This window comes from Podarcis erhardii, assembly GCF_964252035.2.
Source record: "Podarcis erhardii genome assembly, chromosome: 14".
NCBI lineage: Eukaryota > Metazoa > Chordata > Lepidosauria > Squamata > Lacertidae > Podarcis > Podarcis erhardii.
The window spans coordinates 43,806,336-43,823,361 of NC_138503.1; positions in this window are offsets into that span (position 1 = coordinate 43,806,336).

Consider the following 17,026-nt stretch of genomic DNA (forward strand, 5'->3'; position numbering starts at 1 on the left):
TATATCAAAACATATCATATTCATTATTCCCCCCCTTTTTCCCTATCAAACCCTCCCTCCCCCCCCCCCAGAATTCCCTCAGCTCCTCTCTGATTTCTCAGCACATGTTATTCTCTGCATATAAAATTATTTCAATTCTTATATTATCTATCTACCATGTTATCAATCACTAAATTTGTGTATGTTTATTCAAAACCTGCCAAGGAGTCCAATTCATTTTGTTGTTTTTTTAAATACTTTTTACAAAGTTCCCATTTTTCTTTGAAGTCACAGTTGTCCTTATCTCGCAGTTTGTATGTCAGTTTAGCCAGTTCTGCATAGTTCATCAATTTCTCTTGCCACTGTTCTTTTGTCGGGATTCATTGACTATGCTTGCTAAGGCTGATAGCTGTTGCGGTTCAACATCTGGAGGGCAAAAGGTTCCCCACATCTGGTCTGTACTTACTGCCAGTGGTTCTCCATGGGTTTCGGACAGTAGTTTCTCCCAGCCCGACTTGGAGGTGCTGAGGATTGAACCCAAGACCTTCTGCATGCAAAGCAGATGCTCCAAGAGCTCCTGCACTTCCCCTCACATGTCCCTGGGTCCTGCCAGATGTGCCCAGCCAGATCCTATTTCTGTAGCCCCAGCCAAGCACCAGCATCACAAGTTTTACAAAGACTAGCAGGCTGCTCTTTGGTAAAATGTAAAGAAGCAGGCAATCCGGATCCCAGCTCTGCATCATCTCATCTAGTTAGGCCTTGAGAATTAAGCCACCTGACAGACAGAAGGCAGCAAAGCAAAGGAAACTTGAAAAAGAAATATTGAATAGGTATTCAACAGAGGGGCCTAAGCTGCCTGCCGAAGTCTCCTTGGAACATCAATATGGAAAACTGCCACAGCAGAGAGAAAGGAGCATTGCTTTGAAACTTGGTTCCCGAAACTGGCATTCAACGTATTGTGGGGTAAAACAATAAAATGAGGCAAAATAATTTATAAAACTGTCATGTGTGTTCTTTGCACTGCTTTAAAACTGACGGTTGTTTGCAAAATTCATTTATTTGCCACTGCACATATCTCCAGAGAAAGGGGGAGTTGTGACAGAGTCTAAAAACTAAACCTAGCCACTCAGTAGCAAATGGTGCCTAGTGGGAATGGTGGAGCAGAATGAAAGGTCTTCCAGAGTCTTCTACAGCAGAGTCAGAGGGCAGAAGTACCACATCCTTGGGCTAAGGACAGGGAGCGGCCTCATGGGTTCATCTGGCAGCAGCACCTCTGCACATCCTTTGTTGAGGTCTGGTCCTATGCCAGAACCCACAGGAGAAGGACCACGGACAGCTGCAAGTGAGCACCTTGCTCCAACAAAGGTTGGGAACAGACTGAGACCTCCAGACGGCCTCCTCCAGGCTCCACCCCCTTGATAGAACTTCAGGGTTTTAAAGATGTGCATTTCATAATCTTCCTCGTACCATGCTTGCAGTGCTGCTAAACAGGAGTGAGAGGCATCTGGCTATTCAGGCTCAGGCTCTGTCCCTATAGGCTCTGGTGAACTGGGAGGTTCCTCTGGGAGTTCTTGCCCAGCCACCTCAGGAGCAATGGTCTCCCTATCTTCTGTGGCCAGCTCTGAGCCCTGACTGCCAGGGACTGGCTGAATGATGAGGAACGGTGGAAAGGCACCAGCCGGGGAAACCCCAGAGGAGGGAAGCTCAGAGCCAGGAGATTGGTAGTAGGACACTGAGAAGAAGTGAGATGAAGAAGAGTAGGGGAGTTAATGGATGCTGGAGAGGCAACAGGATTTAGTGAGCAAGGAGAGCCTGTGACAGGGAGCAGTTCAGACTCAGAGACTGAAGCTGAGTGTCACGGTCCAGTTCATGGGTGGTTGAAGTCCCGGCTGGGGACTTTGGGACGGGGGGCAAGATGGCGGGGTGGGAGCAGGAAAGGGAGTCCAGAAGCCAGGAGTCAGGAAGCCAAGAGTCCAAGGGTCAGAGAACCGGGATTCAAGAAGCCAAGGGTCCGAGGGTCAGGAAGCAAGGAGTCATGAAGTCAAGGGACCGAGGATCAAGAAGCAAGGAGTCAAGGAGCCAAACGCAGCAAGGCAGGGTACATGTTGCTGTGGCAAAGAGCCAAAGGGAAATGCTGACCTTTTATCCCTTCCTGGCTCTTGCCACCAGGTGCTGTGAGTTACCAATCGGCCTCACCTGTGCAGCCGCGCCTTGACTCTTCAGAACAAACTTAGGAAGGCCCCAGTCCTGCAAAGTCCTACTGGTCACAGGGCCTGGCTCCAGCACGCATTCCTGACACAGAGGAGGGGGTGGGCAAGAAGCTGCAGAAGAATCCCAGGAGTTTGCCTCTCCTACTGTGACAAGCCCCCCTCCCCCCCCCCGGCTCCAAGGACACACAAAGTGATGCATAGAGCGAAACAGAGAGCACAGGTGCCCAGACACAGTTCAAAACTGCTTGGGAGACACCTGGCCGGGGAGGAGCCTTAGTAGAGGTAGAAGGTAGGGGACCGTCAGTCCTGGAAACTGCTCTATAGGGACAAGACCTGCCAGGAAGTGTTGCTGAATTGTATGCCATTTTATTGAATGAAGAATTAGCTGCACTCTGCATCTGAACCCAGCCTTGACACTGACCCAGACCCAGCTCTCCACCGGGTGCCCCTGCAGCCTCAGACTCTGTATCCACATCACTGCTAGAGACAGGGGTTATGGCACCCAAAAGGGAAGGGAGTCTTCACCTCTCTCACCTGATAAAGAAGAATTCAACTCCTGGTGCCTGACAGAAAGTGATTTCAGCAGTGAGTTTGTCTCAGTTGCAGCACTGGAATATATTGGAATGATAATCCGCTCACAATGCAAGTAAAGAATTAATATTTTGCAACAGACGCAATATTCAGAGAACAGGAGGCAACCTGGTTTTTTGGGAAAGCCACATGCTATTATGAGTTCATTTGGCAGAAGCCAAAAGAAAACACAGACTAAAATACTTTCCCCTCCTCCCTTTCCCACTCATAACAGGGGGGGTGAGATATGATGAATTTCTCCTGGTGGAAGCAGGCAATTGGGTTCCTGTCTCATAATCAGCTTAAAAGAGCTGCCATGGGTCCAGAGGGTCACACCAAAATAACTTGACCTACCTTGGTCCTGTAATCTTTAAATACTACTCAACATCTGCCGTTCCGCATTCGGTCATAATTAATGTGTCTTTTGAAAGTTTGAGAGCGGCAGCCTTCCAGGTTCAAATTAATTAGCACAACTTCACAGACGAGGAAAACCTGGACAAAAAAAAAAAAAGGCTCATTCAGCTGGGGCAGATCTGGAGAAACCAATCCACTTGTGAGTGCAAATCCACTGGAGCCAATTCAGATGTTAGAATCCCATGCAGCAAGATGAAAGTCAAGTTCTGATTGCTAAAGCTTTGTCTATGCTGATTGATGGGCAGAGATGCAATTTTAGAAATAATGGCTGTAATTTAAACAGAGGAGGGGACCTCAGGATTGAGGTGCCAATTGCATCCCCCAGACCTCTCTGTCTGGCCCTCAGGAATCTCCTACACCAGTCTTTCTGGCCCTCACTCACCCTGCATCATGCCACAAGTGCTTTGCCTACCTGGAATGTGAATTTGAACTCTTCCTTGCCTAGATGGAGAGGAGCCTGAGTGCAGAAACTGACCTACTGTACAAAGGTACTGTGTGCTGGTGCCGTGGGTTACCCGAGAGGCGAGGTCCAAGTCCAGTCCTTGGTCAAAGGTGCAACATGGAGGCAGTCCGTAATAGCTGAAGCTGGGTGCAGGGCAGGGAGCCGGGTGAAGTCAGGAACAGGCTTGCAAGCAGGGAGCCAGGGCGGGTCAGGAGCTCAGGCAGGAAAGCAGGACAGGGTTCAGGCAGGAACTAGCAACCAACAATGTTGCTCCCGCAACTTGGGACTGGGGCTGGCCGTCTTTTATCTGCCCCGAGGCATAGGGTGGCCCCGATCCTCAAGTGACTCACCTTTCCTGGCCTGGAGGCGAGCACTCCTCCTGCGGAAACTTAGTTCCCTCTGCCTCTCTGCCCTGAGCCTCCGCAGCTCAGGAGAGGCTGGAGGGTTACCGGACCCAGAGGCAACCTCAGCTTCCCCTGACAGGGCTGAGAGTGGAGCACCTGCAGGCAATAGGTCCTCCATCACCTCAGGAGCCAGAGCAGACTCAGCTGGTGCCTGCACCTGAGGATCCAGCACAGGTGAGGACCCTTCAGGCTCATGCCCCAGCCCCGGCTCAGCAGGTTCTGGAGGCAAGGACTCCTGTGCAGGCTGGGATTCCTCAGGTTCAGCATCCGAGTCCAAATCCCAGGCCATCACATAATGTTTATATTAATTTGCTCTGCCCACTTTTGCCTCTGGCTCTGCCCACCGCTGGCATGTGGCCCTCAGAAGGTAGTCCAGAAGCGAATGTGGCCCTCAGTCTGCAAAAGGTCCCCCACCGCTGCTGTTATATATTTCAAAATCCACTGGTGCTCCAAACTGCACCAGGTAGCTGGCTCAACCCTTCTTTTGAATTTCCCACAATGACCTGGGGCAGTATTGCACCAGGAGAATTGTGGGAAATTTTAAATAGTGGCTAGAGCTGGCCACACAGCCCAGCCTGGAAAACCACAGCTGTTTTCTACCAGGTAAGCCTGCTAGGGCCTGCAGCTGACCGAGTGTGGGGTGAAATCAGTGGGCACTGGTGGTGGGAGGGGGGAGAGGGCATGGGCTCCTGGTGAGATTGAACGTGGCAGCCTCATCCAACCCAGCAGAGTCCTCACAGAGCATTGTGCCCAGACTTATTTTAGCTTCTTCCCTCCTGGGACATCTTCCCTAGTCAAAAATTCACTCAGGCGCTCCAAGCATTTAAGGGAAAAGGCTTGCCACACACACACACACACACCCCTGTGTAGAAATAGCTGCAGAGATGAACAGAGTGGGAACAGACTTTGCGTCTTGATGTAAACCAACCCTCCTGTCCAAAAAAAAAGTATGTGCAACCAGTTTCTTCCCCCTCACTCCCATAAAAACCCCAAAAGCAGACATCCACTTGTTTTGACTTTGTTTTCCACTTCATGGTTTTTGTGAGACTACGGGGGTCATTTTGACATCTGGGAAAGTAGGTGGGTTATGTTCTCAGTAATTATGAAGTTCTTCTGTTCCTTGATCTCGCCAGTGGGGGGTGGGAGGGGAGTTTATAATGAAAACGAATGTGTCTAGTGCAGGCAACACCTGCAATGCTCCTTTGCAAAATGCAAACTTGACCTTCAGGCAAAGAGGGTGGAAGGCGGTTCTGTCTGCAGTCCCCGAGGTTCAGATGATGCAGATCCGTCCTGAAAGGCCACTCAGACTGACATTGTTTCTGACATCTGGTGTCGATGGAAAGAAACAAGGTTTCCCCCCACCCCCACCCCCCAGACTGCCCTCATCACAGTTTTAATATTTTGTCACAGTGGACAATTCCCTCAACAAACAGTTCCTTCTTCCTGCTCTGACAGACGATGTTGTTTTATTCAAGGGATGATTTGAGCTGGGCCATTTTCGGATCCCAAGAGCCGAGGGAGGCACTGCATAAAGAAACAGCAAAAGGTAGGTTTTCTGAAAAGTTTGGCTAATAATAATAATGATAATAATTTATTATTTATACCCCACCCATCTGGCTGGGTCTCCCCAGCCACTCTGGCGGCTTCCAACAGAATATTAAAATACAATAGTCTATTAAACATTAAAAGCTTCCCTAAACAGGGCTGCCTTCAGATGTCTTCTAAAAGTCTGGTAGCTGTTGTTCTCTTTGACATCTGGTGGGAGGGTGTTCCACAGGGTGGGTGCCACTACTAAGAAGGCCCTATGCTTGGTTCCCGGTAACTTGGCTTCTTGCAGTGAGGGAACCGCCAGAAGACCCTCAGCACTGGACCTCAGTATCCAGGTAGAATGATGGGGGTGGAGACGTCCTTCAGGTATAATAGATAGATAGATAGATAGATAGATAGATAGATAGATAGATAGATAGATAGATAGAGATAGATAGATAGATAGATAGATAGATAGATAGATAGATAGATAGATAGATATAGGTAAAAGGTAAAGGACCCCTGGACAGTTAAGCCCAGTCAAAGGCGACAATGGGGTTGCAGCTTTCATCTCACTTTCAGGCCGAGGGAGCCGGTGTTTGTCCACAAACAGCTTTTCGGGTCATGTAGCCAGCATGACTAAACCGCTTCTGGCACAATGAAACACCGTGACGAAAGCCAGAGTGCACAGAAACACCGTTTACCTTCCCGCCACAATGATACCTATTCATCTACTTGCACTGGTGTGCTTTCGAACTGCTGGGTTGGCAGGAGCTGGGACAGAGCAACAGGAGCTCACCCCGTCATGCGTATTCAAACCGCCAACCTTCTGATTTTGTGAATATACTTTCATTGCAGGGGCAACATCGTGGTTTGGCATCTGCCAAGACCCACATCCCAGCAGATGCCCGTGGTTTTAGGACAAGTGCTAAGGGGAGGCTTGGGGCCAGAACATACTCAGGCGCTGGTCAGAGGAGAACAGAGCTCTGATATTGCTTCAGCAGCCATTCAGAGCCAGCCCACCCATGAGGCAAGTTGAGGAGACTGCCTCGGGTAGAAGGATCCTCAAGGGCAGCAGATCCAGGCTCCAAGGAATGCATCTCCCACTGCTGCTACTGCAGTAACAGTGATAGTCACAGTATGCCACCTCTGTGGTGACCTCTTGGCAAACAGAATCTGCAGCTCTTCTTCTCCCACCCCTAGAGAGGAAATGGTGAGAGCTGCCCCCGGGATATCACTGCAATTCAGAGCAGCCCCCTTCCCTTCCCCCATGACAGCCTTCAACCGTCAAGTAAGGTTGATTTGTCTCTCTCCCCCCACCCCACTCCTGATGTAGATCTGCACTCACCCCTTCTTCCAGGGGGAGGGCACCTTGTGGTTCGCCTCAGGTGCCAAAATGTCTTGGGCCGGCCCTGATCCCAAGTGAGCATGAGCTCTACATTTTTCCCTCTTGGGAGCGGAGACATAGAAAATGACCCTCTTCTCAGAACCTTAAAAATCCTCTTTTTCCCCTTAGCAGAAACTAATACTGCAGTAGCAATTAGGGTGTCGTTTCATTCCTTGTTTTCAGCATCCAGGCGTTAGGCATTCCTTATTAGCTCCCCCATTGCTTTATTCAGTATATATATTTTTTCCTCCTGATGCATCACTGCAATAATTATTGCGTTCAAATAAACGTCCACCTCCCCTCCTGCAAAATAATGTAGCCCTGTTCTTTAGAGAAAGATGGCAGCTGCAGCATCTCCCCTGCCTTCCAAGTGACAAAAAGTTTGGGATCTAGTGAGTCAGACCCAAATAAAGATGCTGTGATTCAGGGTCTCATTCCAGCCTCTTTTTTTACTATCCCCTAGTTGCAAAGAGGCATCATTCCCTACATTACAGACTCTTATTAGATTATCCCCTCAACATTCTAGGCATGAGGCAGAGTGAGCCAGGCGACAAAATCTGAGAGGTGGGCAGTGGACCCATGGGCTGTATCCTGCAACCCATAATCTAGCCTGCTGTGCTCAGTGGCTATGGAGGACACTATCCCACTGCCAGCCAGAGGAGGCCAGTCCATTAAGTAGAATGGGGTGCTGTCCTCCCAACCTCAGCCTGCCCCCATGTCTTGGCTTCCACTCACAGATTTGGTACCCAAACTCTCATCTCGGATGTTAGGATTTAAAGCTTTCTTCCAAAATTCATGGTCGTGCCCCAACATAAACTGGGTTGTTGTTGTTGTTTAGTCGTGTCTGACTCTTCATGACCCCATGGACCAGAGCATGCCAGGCACTCCTGTCTTCCACTGCCTCCCGCAGTTTGGTCAAACTCATGCTGGTAGCTTCAAGAACCCTGTCCAACCATCTCATCCTCTGTTGTCCTCTTCTCCTTGTGCCCTCCATCTTTCCCAACATCAGGGTCTTTTCCAGGGAATCTTCTCTTCTCACGAGGTGGCCAAAGTATTGGAGCCTCAGCTTCATGATCTGTCCTTCCAGTGAGCACTCAGGGCTGATTTCCTTCAGAATGGATAGGTTTGATCTTCTTGCAGTCCATGGGACTCTCAAGAGTCTCCTCCAGCACCATAATTCAAAAGCATCAATTCTTCAGTGATCAGCCTTCTTTATGGTTCAGCTCTCACTTCCATACATCACTACTGAGAAAACCATAGCTTTAACTATACGGACCTTTGTCAGCAAGGTAATGTCTCTGCTTTTTAAGATGCTGTCTAGGTTTGTCATTGCTTTTCTCCCAAGAAGCAGGCGTCTTTTAATTTTGTGACCGCTGTCACCATCTGCAGACCAAGACTGGGTTACAGGCTGCAAAGTCAAGAAGTGTGGTGGAGCTCTAGAACACATGGCTAGGCAGACAATAAGACACAGATGCAACATTTGACTTATCCTCCTGAGCTCTGTTTCTGAAGAGTGGGGTGGGCACCTGCATTTGCATAGTTGACGTCCCGAGGCTCAGGACTGGGCAGGCAAGCAAGCAAGGGCTTCAGCAAGCAGGCTGAGAGTGCAAAATCTATTTGCACCAGCACAAAGAGTCCCATGGAAATGTCTTGGTGCAGGGTGGTCGGACCTGGAGAAGGAGGAGAAGCTCAGGAAGTTAGACCTGGAAGACCTTAGGGAGTTCCCAGTAGGGTGAGGCTTTGTAGATCAGGCTTCCTCAAACTCGGCCCTCCAGATGTTTTTGGCCTACAACTCCCATGATCCCTAGCTAGCAGGACCAGTGGTCAGGGATGATGGGAATTGTAGTCCAAAACATCTGGAGGGCCAAGTTTGAGGATGCCTGTTGTAGATTCTGAACCCCAAGAGATGTCTGATTTGAGGGGAGGGTCCCAGCAGATAGGGACGCAGGTGGCGCTGTGGGTTAAACCACAGAGCCTAGGACTTGCCGATCAGAAGGTTGGCGGTTCGAATCCCCACAATGGGGTGAGCTCCCGTTGCTCAGTCTCTGCTCCTGCCAACCTAGCAGTTCGAAAGCACGTCAAAGTGCAAGCAGATAAATAGGTACCGCTCTAAATGGCATTTCTGTGCACTGCTCTGGTTCGCCAGAAGCGGCTTGGTCATGCTGGCCACATGACTCGGAAGTTGTACGCCGGCTCCCTTGGCCAATAAGGCGAGATGAGCGCCACAACCCCAGAGTCAGTCACGACTGGACCTAATGGTCAGGGGTCCCTTTACCTTTACCCAATAGATGACAACTCACCCTCCCATGGTGGCCAATGGTCAAGGATGACGGGATTTGTAGTCTTAGCAACATCAGAGTACCGTGGGCTTCCCATCCTTGACTTTCACACAGTTTATTCTGTTTCTCTAACATTAATTTCCACATTATATTTGAGCTTTCAGGTGATGTAAAAGCCACTTCCGGAAACCTTGCAGAACGTACTAGAAGAATAACACTCATTTCTGTGTTAATTGCTTCCAGAAAAGAATCCATTCGCAGCCACCTTAACCCGCAAAATTATTAGAGTAGAGTGATTAAATTTGGAGCTGTATCCTGGCATACAGCCTGTTCCTGCCGTTCATGGATGAATCACGGGGTGAAAGAAGCACACATGTGGGAAAGGTTGGGGAGTAGGGGCATTGTCCCTGGACATTGATTTTTGAGTCACACCACTGCTACGGGTGTGAATGAAATGGAGCATGACATGCTGGTATATTGGCCAAAAAGCCACAGTTCCATAATGCAACAGGGACTGCAGTGTGAAAGAAATTAGAAGCACTAGAATTGCAATCAGGAAAACGAATGCAATATCCTCCATGTCTGAATGCAGCTTAAGAGAAGTCTTAAATGACTCTGCCTTCTAGGGGTAAGTTGTAAGTGCAGGCTTTGTGTATGTTTTAACAGCACTTCCAAAACTGATTTCCATTTTCTCACCTGATAATTATCCCTGTAAGAGACTTACCACTCCATCTTAATAAATATTCCACTTCTCATACTTTTTGAACAGTTGCCTATTAATATTTGCAAACACCTTAAGAGTAGCCAGAGGGATGAACTTGTGTGGTCTGAACTCCAGGTAAGCAAACGTTTTCCTACTGAAAAATATAAGTTCAGGTTCAACAATGCCAGCCATGCCCCTTCATACTTCATGGCAAGTATTAATATTTTATTCTTTTTATCAGGCAGATGATTTTCTAATGACAGAAGAGCTTGGAAGTGATCCCCTGCTGTGATTGACTGACAACATCATCTGTGTGTACTTATCTATCATCAAGCAGCCATTCTCCGGTTCTGCAGAAATTGGCTGGCAGCTGTCCTGCACCCCAGAGGCAGTCGCAATTCAGTAAATAACTCTTAGCTAAGGAATTTATCATAAAGCCTCTTCTGTTTAAAGGCATTGTATTAACACAGCGGAGTACACAGGTTGTTGTCTTCCAAGCAAACTAGTCTCTCGCATTTTTGCCATCAAACTGGCTGTCATCTTCCACCTCAGAGATGTCTGCATTTCAAGAAACAAAGCTCAGCTATGGCTTGGCACTATGCAAGTTAAGTTGTTGCTGCTGCTGCTGTTTTCAAAACAAGAAGTTTAAAAGTACTCTATAAACCGAAGCAGATGCCTAAATTTTGGGAAAAGGCATGGCAATACAGAGAACTGATCAAAGCGGCTCTTCTCAGCCGCCACCACCACCATCAAGAATCTCAGATCTGTAGAGCTGGAAGGTACCATGGTTTCATCTAGTCCAACCCCCTGCAATGCAGGAATCTTTCACCCAACACTGGACTCAAACCCATGACCATGAGATTAAGAGTCTCATGCTCTACCAATTGAGCTATCCTTCAGGGATATGCTGCAATTCATCTGACTGTACTCAGACCCAACCCTCTCAAAGGAGCACCCATTTGCTTGTCCACATGAAAAAGATGACTCTTGCTTGCTGTGCTAAAGCTGTGCCCATCCTGCTCCTTAAAAGCTGTTGTTCCTTGAATCAGCATCTTAGCTAGCTCAGCCCTGCAGTCCGCCTGCTGTGCCTTGTAACCCTTGCCTTGTCTATGTATCGTACTGATCTGAGTTTGAGTTCTTCATCCAGCAAGTCAGGTCGGAATCCAAGGTCTGTACTTAACAGTAGATTGTGAGATTCTAATTGCTGCTCTCAGCAATTGGCAGGAATGGGTGGGCAGGAAATTGGGGCAGGAGGTGCTACCAGGGATGTAAGAAGACAGTGATTTCCATTCCAGCCTGTACATGCCATAATCAGTTTCTATTCATCTGCAGTTTCTATTCCTCTGCAGTTCAGTTTCCACCAAATTCTATGTTATGTGTCCCACTGTCCACTGGTTAATGTAAGCTACATGACTTATGTAACTAATTTCAAGGACAGATGTAATTTACACAATGTACATTCATTTCAATGTAAAGGAAATGTCACAACTGTTACTGGTCTGTGTTTGAGTCTGGACTATGGATTCTGAGCTCCTGTGTTCTGATTTGATACATGGTGTTCAATCACAGAACATTTCAGGATTTGGGCCAATGCCATTGGCCCTTGAACTCTGAGTCGTGATTCGCAGCTTGGAAGTTTAGACAGCCAATCACGTTGGGAGTGGGAGTGGCACAGGCTTTCAGGAATGTGTATAAGCAGTTGCTTTGCCTGTTTCCCAGTTGTGCAGTTCAATAAAGGTTCTTGCTGTTATCACTGTGTCTTGCCTTGTGGGAACCCACCTATACTTCCACAACAGGTTTTTTAAAAGCCATTAATTGTGTGTCATTCGTGGACTTAAAATGCCAACAACACTGTCACAGAATGAATGCCGCTTGCTTGATTTATTTCCTTTCCTGACCACAACTTCTGCCTCCTTTTCAGTTTCATCAGAATTCTCCATCGCCTTTCAGTGCCACTACTATGAACTGCCTCAAAGTTCTTAAATAAACGGGCAGAGTCTCCAGCCATACACATGGCCCTCTAAAATTTTGAATTTGTGCACATTCTTAAAAGGATGCATCACACATTGGACCAAGACCCACGTTCTTTTCAGCTGGGGAGCATTGGGGAGGTTTTGAGCAGGTCATTGTTATTAGCACTATCATTTTGCACAGGCAATAAAGGATGGAAAAATAGCTTCACAATACAGAAAGGTCTTTGTGTTGCCAATGCAAGGTCAGCCTAACATCTTAAAGGATGGGTAGCCAGCTTAGAACCCTCCAGATATTATGGACTCCAACTCCCACCAGCTTCAGCCAGTGTGGTCAGTTGTCAAGGATCATGGGATTTGTATTCCGAAACACCTAGGAATGCATTGGGTTGGCTACCTTGCTTAAGGCACAATCCTGTCGAAGTCGTGCACCTTCCAGCTGCATTTATTTGGGGGGAGATTTAGAAACACATGCGTAAAACAGAGTTTAAGGAGTTTTGAAAGAAGGAGGGCTTAGGTGCATTTATGTGACTAGCTCATGTTCTCAATCTTCTCCATTTGCAAAGATAAGATTGGAGACGAGTGAAAAACCAACACGCGAACCTCGTGGCAGTGGAATCAGCTTTTCTTTTTTTTTTTTATAATAATTTTTTATTGATTTTACAACATAAACAAAAAACGAACAAACATAATGCGACTTCCCCAAACCTCCCCTTCACTGCATCCAAATTTCAAAATTTTTAGCAATTCTTCATCCCATTTTTATATTTAGTTCTCTTTAAAAAGAGTTTCTGCTTTATAAATTTCGATTTATAGCTGTAATTCTTTGTGTCCAATCCCCTGACATCTTAACATTCCGAAATTTTACAACAATTTTTAAGATAGATTTTAAATTTTTTCCAGTCCTCCTCCACTGTCTCTTTCCTCTGGTCACGGATTCTGCCGGTCATCTCTGCCAGTCCCATAAATTCAGTCACCTTGGTCTGCCATTCTTCCAGAGTAGGTAATTCTTTAGTCTTCCAATACTTCGCCAAAAGGATTCTTGCTGCTGTTGTTGCGTACATAAAAAAGGTCTTATCTTTCTTTGGTACCAATTGGCCGACCATGCCCAGGAGAAAAGCCTCCGGTTTCTTTACAAATGTCCACTTAAGGATTTTCTTAATTTCATTATAGATCATTTCCCAGTAGGCCTTAATCTTTGGGCAGGTCCACCAAAGGTGATAAAAGGTTCCTTCACATTCATTACACTTCCAGCAATTGTTATTGGGCAAATGATATATCTTTGCTAGCTTGACTGGGGTCATGTACCACCTATAGATCATTTTCATTAAGTTCTCTTTCAGGGCACTACATGCCGTAAATTTAATACCTGTGGTCCATAACTGCTCCCAGTCAGCAAACATAATATCATGGCCGATATCTTGTGCCCACTTAATCATGGCTGATTTAACCGTTTCATCTTGTGTGTTCCATTTTAGCAGCAGATTATACATTCTAGACAAATTCTTAGTATTGGGTTCTAGCAATTCTGTTTCTAACTTTGACCTCTCCTTCTGAAATCCTAATTTTCTGTCCTGCTTAAAAGTTTCATTAATCTGGTAATAATGTAACCAATCTCGGACTTTAGGTTTCAATTTCTCAAAACTCTGTAGTTTCAACTTTTCACCATCATATGGAATCAGCTTTTCACAAAAGCACCAAGACATTTTAAATTTACAGTGCAAGTTTTTAATTTCCTCTTTTTTTAAAAAAAAAAAAAGAAAAGAACATTGTACTACGTATTAATGGGAATATGTAACTTTCTCCTACAAATGATACAGTCACCACACGAGAGCTTCGTACAATCCAAACATTTGAAAAATAATATATGATTTTTAAAATATATAAATTCCCTTCCTTTCCCTCCCTTTAAAATCCCCCTAAAATCAGAAAAGGTTATCAGCTTTCTTCCCCCCCCCCCGCCCCTGCCCCAATATGTCATGTAAGTACTCTTAGTGATGCAAGCCAGTCACCAAATGCAAAGGGGGGGGGGGAGGAGCCACATCTACAAGGTATTGGGGAAAGAACACATTTGCTTAAAAAAAAAAACCCCAAACACATTTAAAGACAGTTCAGTGCTTACAGATATCATGATAGTGAACAAGAACTAAAAAGCAACACAGCTGATTTTTATTTTTTGTAAAGCACAAAGGACCATCACAGGAGATATTTCTTTTAAAAAAAAATAATAACAGACAGTTTTTTAATTGGGAGAGATAAAGAAAATAATAAACATTGTCCAAGAGGGATATGGAACCTATGGCCCTTCGGGTTTTTGTTGAACTACAGCTCCCATAATCCCTTGGCCACGTTGGCTGGGGCTGATGGGAACTGGGAGTCCAACAGCATATAGAGGACAGCAGGCTCCCCATCCCTGCAGACAGGAAGTCCTCCTGCACAACTCCCATTGGAATGAATGGGCGGCATCTACTGAAGCACTACTGTGCCCATTCATTTCAATGGGACTTGCAGGTGAAGTGCCCAGTGAAGAGCCAATGTTTCTTAGCAAATGTGTGGGGGAGAGAGAGAGACTAAAACAAGATCCTTAACTTTGGCACAGGCTTATGAAAGGCAAAGCAAAAGTACAATCCCCTTTGGAAATTCTCTTGGGTAGATATTTTAAAAGGAAATAAACAAATAAAAACTTAACCCAGAAGGTTAAGTATGGCTAAGAGTCAGTACCTAATAAAGATCAAGGGTCCTTACTCAGGTGTAGGGTATCGCCAAAAAAAAAGAGGACAAGGAGGACACATATTTGCATAAGTTAATTCCAGTGTTCAGACAGAATTTAGAAATAATTAACTATAATCTGAATAAAAATATAATACATCTCAACATGGTGGGGTTAAGACATCTGCTCCCTCTGTGCTAACTGAGGATGGCCAACTTCAAAATCCCTCCTGTTCTTCTCTCTTAGGCTTTTTATCTTTGGACCAGACAGCCCTTCAAATAGAAGATGCCTTCAAATAGAGGACCACCCTCTGTACATGTAGGACACATGGTTTCCCAATAGCCAGAGGCCTCCCCTATCAATTGAATCATAGTGCCTTGGGGCTAATAAATGGGCAAGCAGCATCTCTGGGAACTTAGCCTTGGGAATAAGGTTGCCAACTGTTCAGAAAGAGCTCTGCTGACTCGGAACAAGGGTCCAAGTAATCCAGCACACCCTGCTTCCCCAAGTGTCCAGCTGGATGCCTTTGGGAAGCCCCAAAGCAGAGAATTAAGGGAGCAATGTGCATGAGAGATGGGATTTCCCCTATGTCACCCAGTGGGAATTCCAACTCACATGCACTTGGTCAAAAAACCCCAACAGGGTTTCCAGACAAGCTCTCTGTAGAAGCACCTCCAACAGCAGTTTGATGTGCAGGCCTTAGTAGAGAGGATCACACACTCATAGAATTATAGAAAATTTGATGGGACTCGAGGGTCATCTGGTCTGACCCCTGCAATGCAGGAATCTTGCTCACAACCATCCCTGGGTGGGCTCAAACCACCAACCTTCTGATTAACAGCCAGACCCATGCTGCAAAAAGCTTCCCCATATGCAGTGCAAGCTGCTGTGCAAGGCACAAGAGCAGCCCAGATCACTTTCTTCCGGTCAGTTGGCAACCCTGTTCAGAATCCCTGTGCATGCTACTCTGCGATGCAAGCGTGACGGATCGGGAACGAAGGAAGGCCTGGGTTCACTTCCATGTAAATACCCAGCAAATGACTTTCAGTACATTCATCAGCCAATGAAAGATGTGAATACAATCAGAAAACCTTAGCCCCAGCAACAATTGAACTGCCCTGGAGGAAAGGAAGACAGGGTTACATCTAAGTAAGTGACCCATTAAAATTAATGAGCTTGGGTTTGTCACGTCCATTAATTTCAACAGCTCTATTCCGTGTAGGGCTGCATACACACATTTATCCCCTCAAAGAATTCTGGGCAGTGTAGTTTATCCTTCATAGTGTTACAATTCCCAACAATGCTTAACAAACTACAGTGCCCAGAATTCTTTGCAGTGGTGGGAAATGTACTTTGAATGAGCTTTAAAGGTACTGTATAGTGTGTACACAGCCTAGGGCTAGTAGTGGATACAAGAAAGAAAGAAAGAAAGAAAGAAAGAAAGAAAGAAAGAAAGAAAGAAAGAAAAGAAGAGAGAGAGAGAGAGAGAGAGAGAGAGAGAGAGAGAGAGAGAGAGAGAGAGAGAGAGAGAGACACCTTGGTCAGATCCCTTGCTGGCTAAACTGAACGCCATCAAAATTGCTAAAGTGGCAACTTTTATGTTATGTTTTTCGTAAAGTCCTATTTACAATCAAGCAGTATATAAATTTGGTCAGATAAAATGAACAAATAAAAACACATGGCACGATCCATTTGAACAGCTCTCCTGCACAAGCCTCCACTGAAATGAATGGGCAGAAGGGCACCACCAAGTTCTTGGCACAACTCCCATTCACAAAATCAGAGATTTGGGGGGAGGGGAAGGACCCTCAAAAGTAATCTTATCCAACCCCCTGTCCGATGCACAAAATCCTCTGCTGCAGCATCCTTGAAGATGGCCATCCAGCCTCTGCTTAAAAACCCCCAAGGAAGGAGAGTCCACCACCTTCCAAGGTTCATTTCAGAGGGGCTTACTCAGGAGTAGATCCAGGGTAGATGGTGCTGCTAACACTTTCCTGCGAGGCTGGAGTGAAATGGCATGCCGCAAAACTGACTCCTATACATTGTACCACATCACAAACACACACAAGAACAAAACCAAGAAAGGTGTTGCCCGTTTCTCGGCTGTACAGCAACACTTTTTGCAATGTAAATAGTGCATATCTTTTGCTTTTTAAGGGCCTGAATGATGCAATATTAAGACAAAGCTACCATAGCGTTTAAAAAGTGCTTTTTTTATTTAAAGGAAGGGCTACCAAAACACAGGGGCTGGAGTCTGAGGAAAGGGGAGGTCAGGATCCTATTAGCAAAGGTTTGGGCTCTCTCTGTGACTGGGTTTACTTAGAGATCCTAACTATTGCCTAAGGACTTTAGAACAACTGCAAATGATATACTCTGAAGGGGAAGCGTGAAAGGAGGGCTACAATGTGCCTCAAGATTCACAACCTGACAT